This window comes from Miscanthus floridulus, chromosome 5, assembly GCF_019320115.1.
Source record: "Miscanthus floridulus cultivar M001 chromosome 5, ASM1932011v1, whole genome shotgun sequence".
NCBI classification, from domain to species: Eukaryota; Viridiplantae; Streptophyta; class Magnoliopsida; order Poales; family Poaceae; genus Miscanthus; species Miscanthus floridulus.
This window is the reverse complement of record NC_089584.1, coordinates 100,210,928-100,219,729: the sequence shown is the minus strand read 5'-3', so window position 1 is coordinate 100,219,729 and position 8,802 is coordinate 100,210,928. Positions and strand designations below refer to the sequence as shown.

The 8,802-nt window shown below is 43.9% G+C and overlaps 1 pseudogene; it reads right to left on the bottom strand.

The window, feature by feature from the left end:
• Nucleotides 1-1,140: 1,140 nt before the first annotated feature.
• On the bottom strand, nt 1,141-8,295 carry LOC136450324 (ABC transporter B family member 4-like; annotated as a pseudogene).
• Between the last annotated feature and the right edge of the window lie 507 nt (nt 8,296-8,802).

Here is an 8,802-nt window from a genome sequence, read left to right as displayed (position 1 = left end):
TAACACCGAGGTGAGACAGCTGAAAGGCGAGGAGGGAGATGCACACTCGATCTAATTTTGAAACATCCAGATACAATAATTACAACATACGTCTAAAAACAAATGAAACATGCGTCTAAAACACTTGAAAAAACACCTGAAAAACGCTTGAAACCATTGTAAACATACGCAACATCCAGATAAAACATTTGCATCATATGTGTGAAAACATATGCAACATCCAGATAAACACACTTGCAACATACGTCGAAAAAAAACATATGAAACATTGAGAATATGAGCTTGCAACATACGTGTACAACCATTGCAACATGTACAACATCTCGATTTACTTTTGCACAATGAAACACTTGGAACATACCTCTGAAACATTTGAAAAACTTAAAAGAGAAGCTTGCATCATGCGTTTTTCACCCTTCTTCCATACGACGCAGCGCAAAGCGGGGGACAGCCGGTTCCGGACATCCGGTAGCCGAGGATGGTGGCGCGGCCTGGCAGCGGCCAGGTGTGCCTGCGCCTGGCCAGCGACGCCCCCCTCTCCTGACCGCCTGGCCTAGGTGCGGCGAAGGATGGAGCACGGGACGCGCCGCTGCACTCGCGAAGCACGCGCATGTAGCTTGGAGGCAGAGGGCGAGGCACCGGCGACCAGGTCCAGCGGCAGCTGCAGTTGGTGGGGCGATTGGCAGCGTACCTCATGTGGAGGATTCCTCCTCTCCGCGAGAGACAGAGGTGCCGCAGGGATGGGGGGTGCCGCAGAGGATGGCAGTGGCGGCACGCCGGAGTGGGCGGCGGCGCGAGATGGAGATGGCAACGCGGCGGATTGGGACGGTCGGACAGCCGTACAGTGCCGTGAAGCCGCAACGCACGGGCACGGAGTGGGGGAGACAAGCTTTCTGTGGGGATTTTTTTTTTCAGGGAGTGGTGCATGCGGTAGTGAGTGGAGTGAGGCGTCTGGCCTTCCGTAATTTATTCTTGATGGTAGCATTATGGAAAAAATAAATGCATATTCATGCTATTATTTGGGTACCTACGCTAAATAGTAAATAAAGCAAAAAAGTTCACTTCTTAATTTATTCTTGACACCATAGAGAATTCATAGCGAGCTTGAACCATAGCAGCAAAGAGAAGAGGCAACGAGGATACACAATGCCTGTCATTAGGAGGGATACCTAATGCCTGTCACTAGGAGCCAAGCCTCTCTGATGTTAGATCCTATCTGGTGAGGCTGAACGAAGTTTGACAAGCGAAGCGTAGAATCCATCTTTGATGTTGATCAGTGCCTCATGTCTTCCTTTCTCCACTATCATGCCATCTTTGAGAACTGCAATGACATCAGCGCCTTTGATTGTCGATAGACGGTGCGCCACCATAACCGTGGTCCTGCCAACCATCACATGATCCAAGGCATCCTGCACAGTGCGCTCAGACTCAGTATCCAGGGCGCTTGTTGCCTCATCAAGCAGCAGTATCTTGGGATATTTCAGTATAGCCCTTGCGATGGCTACCCGCTGCTTCTGGCCGCCAGATAGCTGCACCCCTCTTTCCCCAACGCTGGTGTCATATCCCTGGGGAAGGCTTGAGATGAACTCATGTGCATCGGCTAGCTTTGCCACCTTGATGAGCTCCTCTTCCATGACTTCCCCGTGCTTCCCGTAGGCTATGTTGGCACGGATTGTGTCATTGAATAGCACAGGCTCTTGGCTCACCAGTCCCATCTGATCCCTCAGCCAATTTATCTTTAATTTCTTAATATCCATTCCATCCAGTGAGATGGTACCTGAATCAGGTCTATAGAATTGCTCTAGCAGAGCGATTACTGTTGACTTGCCGCTGCCACTCTCCCCAACAAGGGCAACAGTCTGCATGGAACCATAATGTGAGTAAGACATTATTGAAACCATAATGTGAGTAAGACATTATTATATTATCATAGAAATTACGATATTGCAGAGGGATATAAATAGGCTAACCTTTCCAGAGGGAATATGCAGTGTAAAATCGCTGAAGATTTGATCATCAGGGCGGGTTGGATACTTGAAGCTGACATGTCGGAAATCGATGTCACCCTTGACCTCTTCTAATATCAAACCTTCGTCGCTACCTGAGTCAATTTTCGACTTACAGTCTAACAAAGCAAATATGGATATAGTTGACTCCCTGGCCCTTTTGGAATCAGAAGCCAGTGCACTTGTTTCAGATATTCCAACTGTTGACAACATCAATGCAAAGAAAACCTGCAAGACATAACCACATGAGTTAATTTATTAAAGTACAAATTACCAAAATTATTATGTCATTCTCATTTAGATCGCCAAACTATGAAATTGTATATCTATCCCCCTAAACTATTTAAGTACTCCAGTCCTGGTCTAAAGCAACCACACTGCTTCATCGTGGAACCGATATATGGGTCCATAACTCATTATTACAGGGTGATCCCTAAACTATCATGTGATTCTCACCTAGATCCCAAATCTGTGAAATTGCATATCTGGCTGGGTCCCTATAATCTATTAAATTACTCCAATATAATCTCGGTCCAAAGCATCCACTTGTCTTCTCCATCGATTAAGGGACACACTCGCCTTGCTCCGCTCCGCTCCATCAGCCACCACGCTGCAGCTACAAGGAGCTCGGTGTCACGTCCAGATGCATCAAGGCTATTATGCAACATCTCTAGGGACATTCTGGACAACTTCACGATGACGAGGAGCAATTGGCCCCTGTCCAGCCATGCTTGCAGGTAGCATCAAGAAGTCCTTGCTAGATAAGATGAGAAGAAGACACAAGATCAAGAATGAGCAAAGGCTCAGAAGCCTATCCCCGCAAGCCGAACTTTGATGAATGGAACGTGAAGGGATTGCTTTTGGATCGGGATGGGGTATTTGAATAGATTAGGAACCTTTATATGTTCATAGCATAGGGACTTAGACAAAAATCACAAAATAGTTTAGGGACCACCTGCGTAGTTATGACCAGCGGATCCACAATTGGTTCCACCCTAAAATGCCACGTTAGCTAATGGATTGTGGCATGGCTGCTTTGGTTCGCAATTGGGGTACTTAAATAGTTAAGAGACCAAGATATGCAGTTTCATAATTTGGAGACCTAAATCAGAATGGTGTAATAGTTTAGGGACTACCAGCATTTGTTAATATTTTATAACAAGGAGTGAAATTCTAATCTAAAGGTAAAAAACACTGTTCTCCTGCGTGTTCGAGAAAAAAGGTAAAAATACTTTTTAAATAATGCATTTTTACCTTGAAAACAGCACTAAAAGTAGATTTTTCAAACAGTTTAACATGGAGGATGCATATGTATTCTAAAAGTCAACCATACATCATAAACTTTATAAATAAGACCAAATTTTCCCTTGATAATTAGAAAATGAATGCATATGTATCGTTCAGTAATTGTTTCCAAAAGTATATTCTTAAAAAACACCCAGATTCAATAATTACTCCCTTGGCATCTTCACTGAACCCTTTCAAGAATCTTATTTGTGCATAACCTTGAAGACCCACCAGTGGAATTACACAGATAATGATTAAACAGAGCTTCCAATCTGCTATCATAGCAATGACAAATCCTGTTAGAAGTGTCGAAGTGACCTCAGCTGCCAAGGCCAAGCTATCACCTACTAGACGTCGAACGTTCAAAGCATCAACTGATAACCTTGTACCTAGTGCTCCACTGTAAGATGTAATTGACCATCAGTACCCATGTCTAAACCCTCATAATCATAAGTCCTGTGGAAACAAAAAAAAAATAACGAACAGTGGGATGGAAACCAACCTGGATTTTTTTGGGTTGTCAAACCAAGCTACATCTTGGTGCACAATGCTCTAAAATGACAAGGCACGAACACGCTCGATCAACTTCCCTCCAGCTATTCCAAATAAGAAATACTCCACTGGTATTGATATTATTGACACGATACCCAGCACAATACAGATCAATCCCCAAAAGTGAGAATCATTTTTTAGTTTGTCTGCCGGCTCAAAGAAAGTTATGATAGCATTTGAAATTTTTACACCAGAAACTGGTAAAAGCATTCCATGAATTGCTGCAGCAAGTGACCCCAACAAAATAACTGGTAGCTCTGGCTTGTTTAGATTAGCTAGGCGTCCAGGAGGAGATTGCTTTGGGACCTCACTGTCACCAGCCTTGTCTTTCTCGTTATCATTTGTATCATTGACTTCGTACAATTCAACTACTGAGCCGGGCAAGCCAAAAGGCAAAGTGAAGTGTCGGCTACTGTTCCCTGCAGAATTTATGCCTATTAATTCCGACGATGTGAGGCTTCTACTTTTGTCAGATATGTGGCGATCTAATTTTTGTTCTGCTTCTTTTGGGCTTTCTTGTATCCGAATAAGTTGAGAATAAGCGCCGTCCAGGTTCATTAGTAATTCATCATGGGCACCTGTGTATCCATGCGTGCAAAAATATGATCAGTCAAGTTAAACATGTCAAACATGTAATGAATGGACATAAACTTAAGGGAAATGGGTCCTAACCTTGTTCGATAATTTTGCCTTGTTGAACGACTGATATGCAGTCAGCATTCCTTACAGTACTCAAACGATGTGCAACCACAAGGGTTGTTCTGCCCACCATGATCGTATTCAGTGCCTCCTGAACGATTCGCTCTGATTCCACATCCAGTGCACTGTTAGCCTCATCTAACAAAAGGATTTTGGGGTTTGTAATGATTGCTCGGCCAATAGCAATCCTTTGTTTTTGCCCCCCAGAGAGCTGAGCACCACACTGACCAACCAACGTGTCATAGTCCTGGTAGGAGGGGGGGAAGGAAAATGTCAGCACTTTGGTCAGACAGAAGATGTAGAATATAGAAGTTGATTTGTTGGTTTTTTTTTCACATACATTAGGCAATTTATCAATGAAATTTGCTGCATTAGCAAGCTCAGCTGCTCTTTTAATCTCTTCGATTGTCGCGTCCTCTTTTCCATATGCGATGTTATCTTTGATTGAAGTCATTAAGAGCAACGTCTCTTGACTAACAAGACCAATCTTCCCTCTTATCCAACCAAGCTGTAAACTCTTGATGTTAATCCCATCAATCAAGACCTCACCGGCCTGTGGATCATAGAATCTTTCTACAAGACTGATCACAGTTGACTTGCCACTTCCACTCTCCCCAACTATTGCCATTGTGGTGTCGCCAGGAACATGTAATGTGAATCCATCGAATATCAGTTGTTCTGGCCTGGCTGGGTAGCTGAAATACACGTCCTTGAGGTCAACGTCACCCCTCATGTCCTCTAACTGCTTACCATTAGTTGTGTCATCTGGGTCAATCTCAGGTTTCCTCTTAATTGTTGTGAACAATCTGTAAGCCGCAGACTGTCCTGCTGCAAAGGCTGCAATGCAGGGGGTTGCTTGTCCTAATGACCTGACACAAACAACTTGAGATCAATCGATACAGTCAACTATGCTGCAGTGAGCATCAGAATATAATAAAATGTACATTTTCCATGTGTTAATGAAGAGAGACTCACAATGCCCCAATCATGACAGCAAACAAGATGCTAATGATGTCTCCTCCTGAGTATCCTTTGCTAAGAATCAACTTTCCACCATACCATATTGCTAAACCATAGCTAGCAAAGAATATGAAGAAAACGGAACCCCTGCCAATGCCATTTGTAATTCCTTCCTGGACAGCAGCCTTGTATGCCTTGTGTATGAACTTATTGTACAACGCAATGGCCTGCCTCTCACCATTAAATGAGACAACCTGTGTATCCATAGGAAACACAGTGAGATGTAGAGATCTCTCTGATACTAGCATTATGCAAATTGCTGGATCGCTGAGTGCACTGAACTTACTGTTTTTATGGCCCCAATTGTCTGTTCGACAACATTGCTTGCATCGTTGTATGATGTTTGCCCCTTACTAGATAGTTTGGACAACATTTTTGAGACAACCCCGCCAGCGACGACAACTGGAGGTATGCATGACAACATCACAAGAGATAGAAGCCAACCTTTCACGAACGCAACGATGAAACCACCAATGAAGTTAGCAGTAAGTTGTAGAAACTTGCCAACCTGTAGGATTTTGTACTAGTCAAATTATGCAGATCTTCTGATACAAGCTGCCGATAAAATAAACTAGACCTGACCAGGGCTGTGGGGTATTGTGTGTGAGAGAGAGAGGTTGTGGTTGGGGGTACGGGCTCAGGTCTCTCGTAAGGCCCTGGGTTTTGCCTTAGAGCAAGGCTAATAATACAGCCGACTTGTTGGCTGTAAGGTTTCTTGCAGCCTTCTTTCAGCCCACTCATGCAGTAGTCAGCTCTTTACAGTTAATACATGGCCCACTTGTCTCTCTCACAGACTTTCTTGGTTCTTGTGCCCAAGCCGGCTGTAAGCTTACAGCCTGCTTCTCCTCTCTCTCCTCCCCTCTTTCCTCCACCTCAGCATTTAGTCGACTTACAGCCTGCTATTATACCTGCTCTTAAGTAGGCGCCTTGCTTAGAACCTGTGTTGGACAGGAGTTTCAATGACTCATAGAGTTCACCGCTCTAATCGGTCTACCGCAAGAACCAAGAAGCTTGGCCAAGTGGGCGGTAATAATGGACAATTTTTTTTTATCGTGCAGTCGTGCTCTTCATTTTACTTGTTGCAGAGCTATTACCTTCTCACCAATAGCATCCTGAACTATCACGGTATCTCCAGACATCCTTGAAACCACTTGTCCAGTTGTCATTTCTACATCAAAGAATGCTATATCTTGTTTCAGGACAGATTTGAGGTACAGAGATCGAATGCGTGTTGCCTGCCTTTCTCCTGTCATTGTCCAGCATGACACCTCTGCACGAACAACACAATGGCTTCAATTCTTAGACTGATACGAGCACCATATGCCTTAAACAACAGTCATAGAACTTGTTTCAGTTTGTCCAGTATCAGATTGTTGGAAATAACGAACTGCTGGACACTTGAGCTTGTTTTACTTAAAAGCTATTATATCATCATCTTGTCATCTAGCGGCAGCAGTATCAGTTTGTGTTGCAAATGTATATGAACACTGAAAAGGTTAAAAGCCTATCCATACTTACGAAGAAAGGCAGCAACCCCTGTTCCAATGCCCAGGTAGACAAAGTCCAGAACAACCTGAAGAGATAGAGATAGAGAGAGAGAAAAGGGCGGAGGAACAATGAGAAATTACTACCTGAAGCATGTATGATATATGGGCCTAATGGCAGAACAAAAATACCGTTAGTTAGCAGGCGCACCTTGTAGTGCTAGGACAAGACTTAACCTATAATTACTATATTAATGTCATTTATATGATGCAAAATCAAAATCATAAGCAAGTATGTTTTAACACAAATCTAATAACATCCATTTTGTATTACAAAAATAATGTATTAATAAAGAAATTATTGGTCTAACAAAAATAAATATGCCTACTAATTTCATATGTAGGGACTATAAGTTACAATCTTTAACTAATCCACTGCAAAACGTAGCTTTCATAGAAGCAATGTGTAAAGGCACTATTCTATCTTTGTAAAGGTCAGCTCCCGGATGAGTGAGAAACTGAGAACAACACGACCCGGAGAAAATGAATGAAAAATAAACTAAATTGTTGCTAATATATAATGCCACCATTTTTTTTAATAAGGTGATCGTACAACCAAAAGTTAGCCTCGCAAGATGCAAACTTTGTTACACAAAACTAATATAACTGGATTTGTATTTGAAAGCATTGTCTTTTTTTTAGCGCAATGAAAGCATTGTCTTATGGTTATGATCTGGAATTGGATTGTTTTCCAGCAATTGGAATGTGAGTCAAATCATTTTTCTTTTGGTTTGGATGTATATGGATTTGGATTGCACGAATGATTTTCTGAAGTTGTTTTTGGATAGTTAGCAAATGGAATGAAATCTCGGAGCGGGCCGGACCTCGGAGCCGCTGTGGCAGTCGTACACGCCGAACAAGTGCATTGCCGCCGACGCTAATCCCCAGCGCGCCCGCGAGATCCGCACCGGCACATCGGCGAAGCGCGTCGCGGCGGCACCACTTGCAGGAGCTGCATCACCATCAGCACATGCGGCACCACATGCAGCGGCACGGCGAAGCGCACATGTCCTCCATCACCGTGCCGCGGCCGCGCGTCGTGGTTCACCCCCACACCGGCACACCCTCGCTGCGGTAAATGCTCCCCCGCTTGCCGCCCAGCCTGGCGGCACGGGAGCTGTCGTCAGCCTCGGCCCAACTGACGCGTTTCGCCGCGCGCGAGGCCCCGTCGTCTCGGGTGCAAGCCGTCGCCATCGCAAAGCGGCCTGGCGGCGGGGAACTGCTCGGCGGCAACGGGTCGCTGACTCGCTGTGTCGGGGGACAACAGGCAGAGTAATGGGATGAAGATGGAATCGATCTTTCGGCTGTGTTTGTTTCCCTTTACTTTAGTTCCAATCGTAAATATAGATTAATTATGAAACTAAATATACAGATCGAGACTAATTTGCGAGATGAATTTTTTAAATGTAATTAGTCCATGATTTAACAATACGGTGCTACAGTAAACATATGCTAATGACGAATTAATTAGGCTTAATAAATTCGTCTCGTGGATTACTGAGGACTTCTGTAATTTATTTTATTATTACTATCAGAACACTCAACGTGACACCAACATGACACCCTAAACTTTAGCCCTAGATTCAAACACCTCCTTCTATTTCTCACTTCTCAGGCCAGGAATCTTATCTATGCAAAGATGAGCTTTCATTGGAATAGGCTCCGTGCGGCTGCTATTATAAGCCGATTTATAA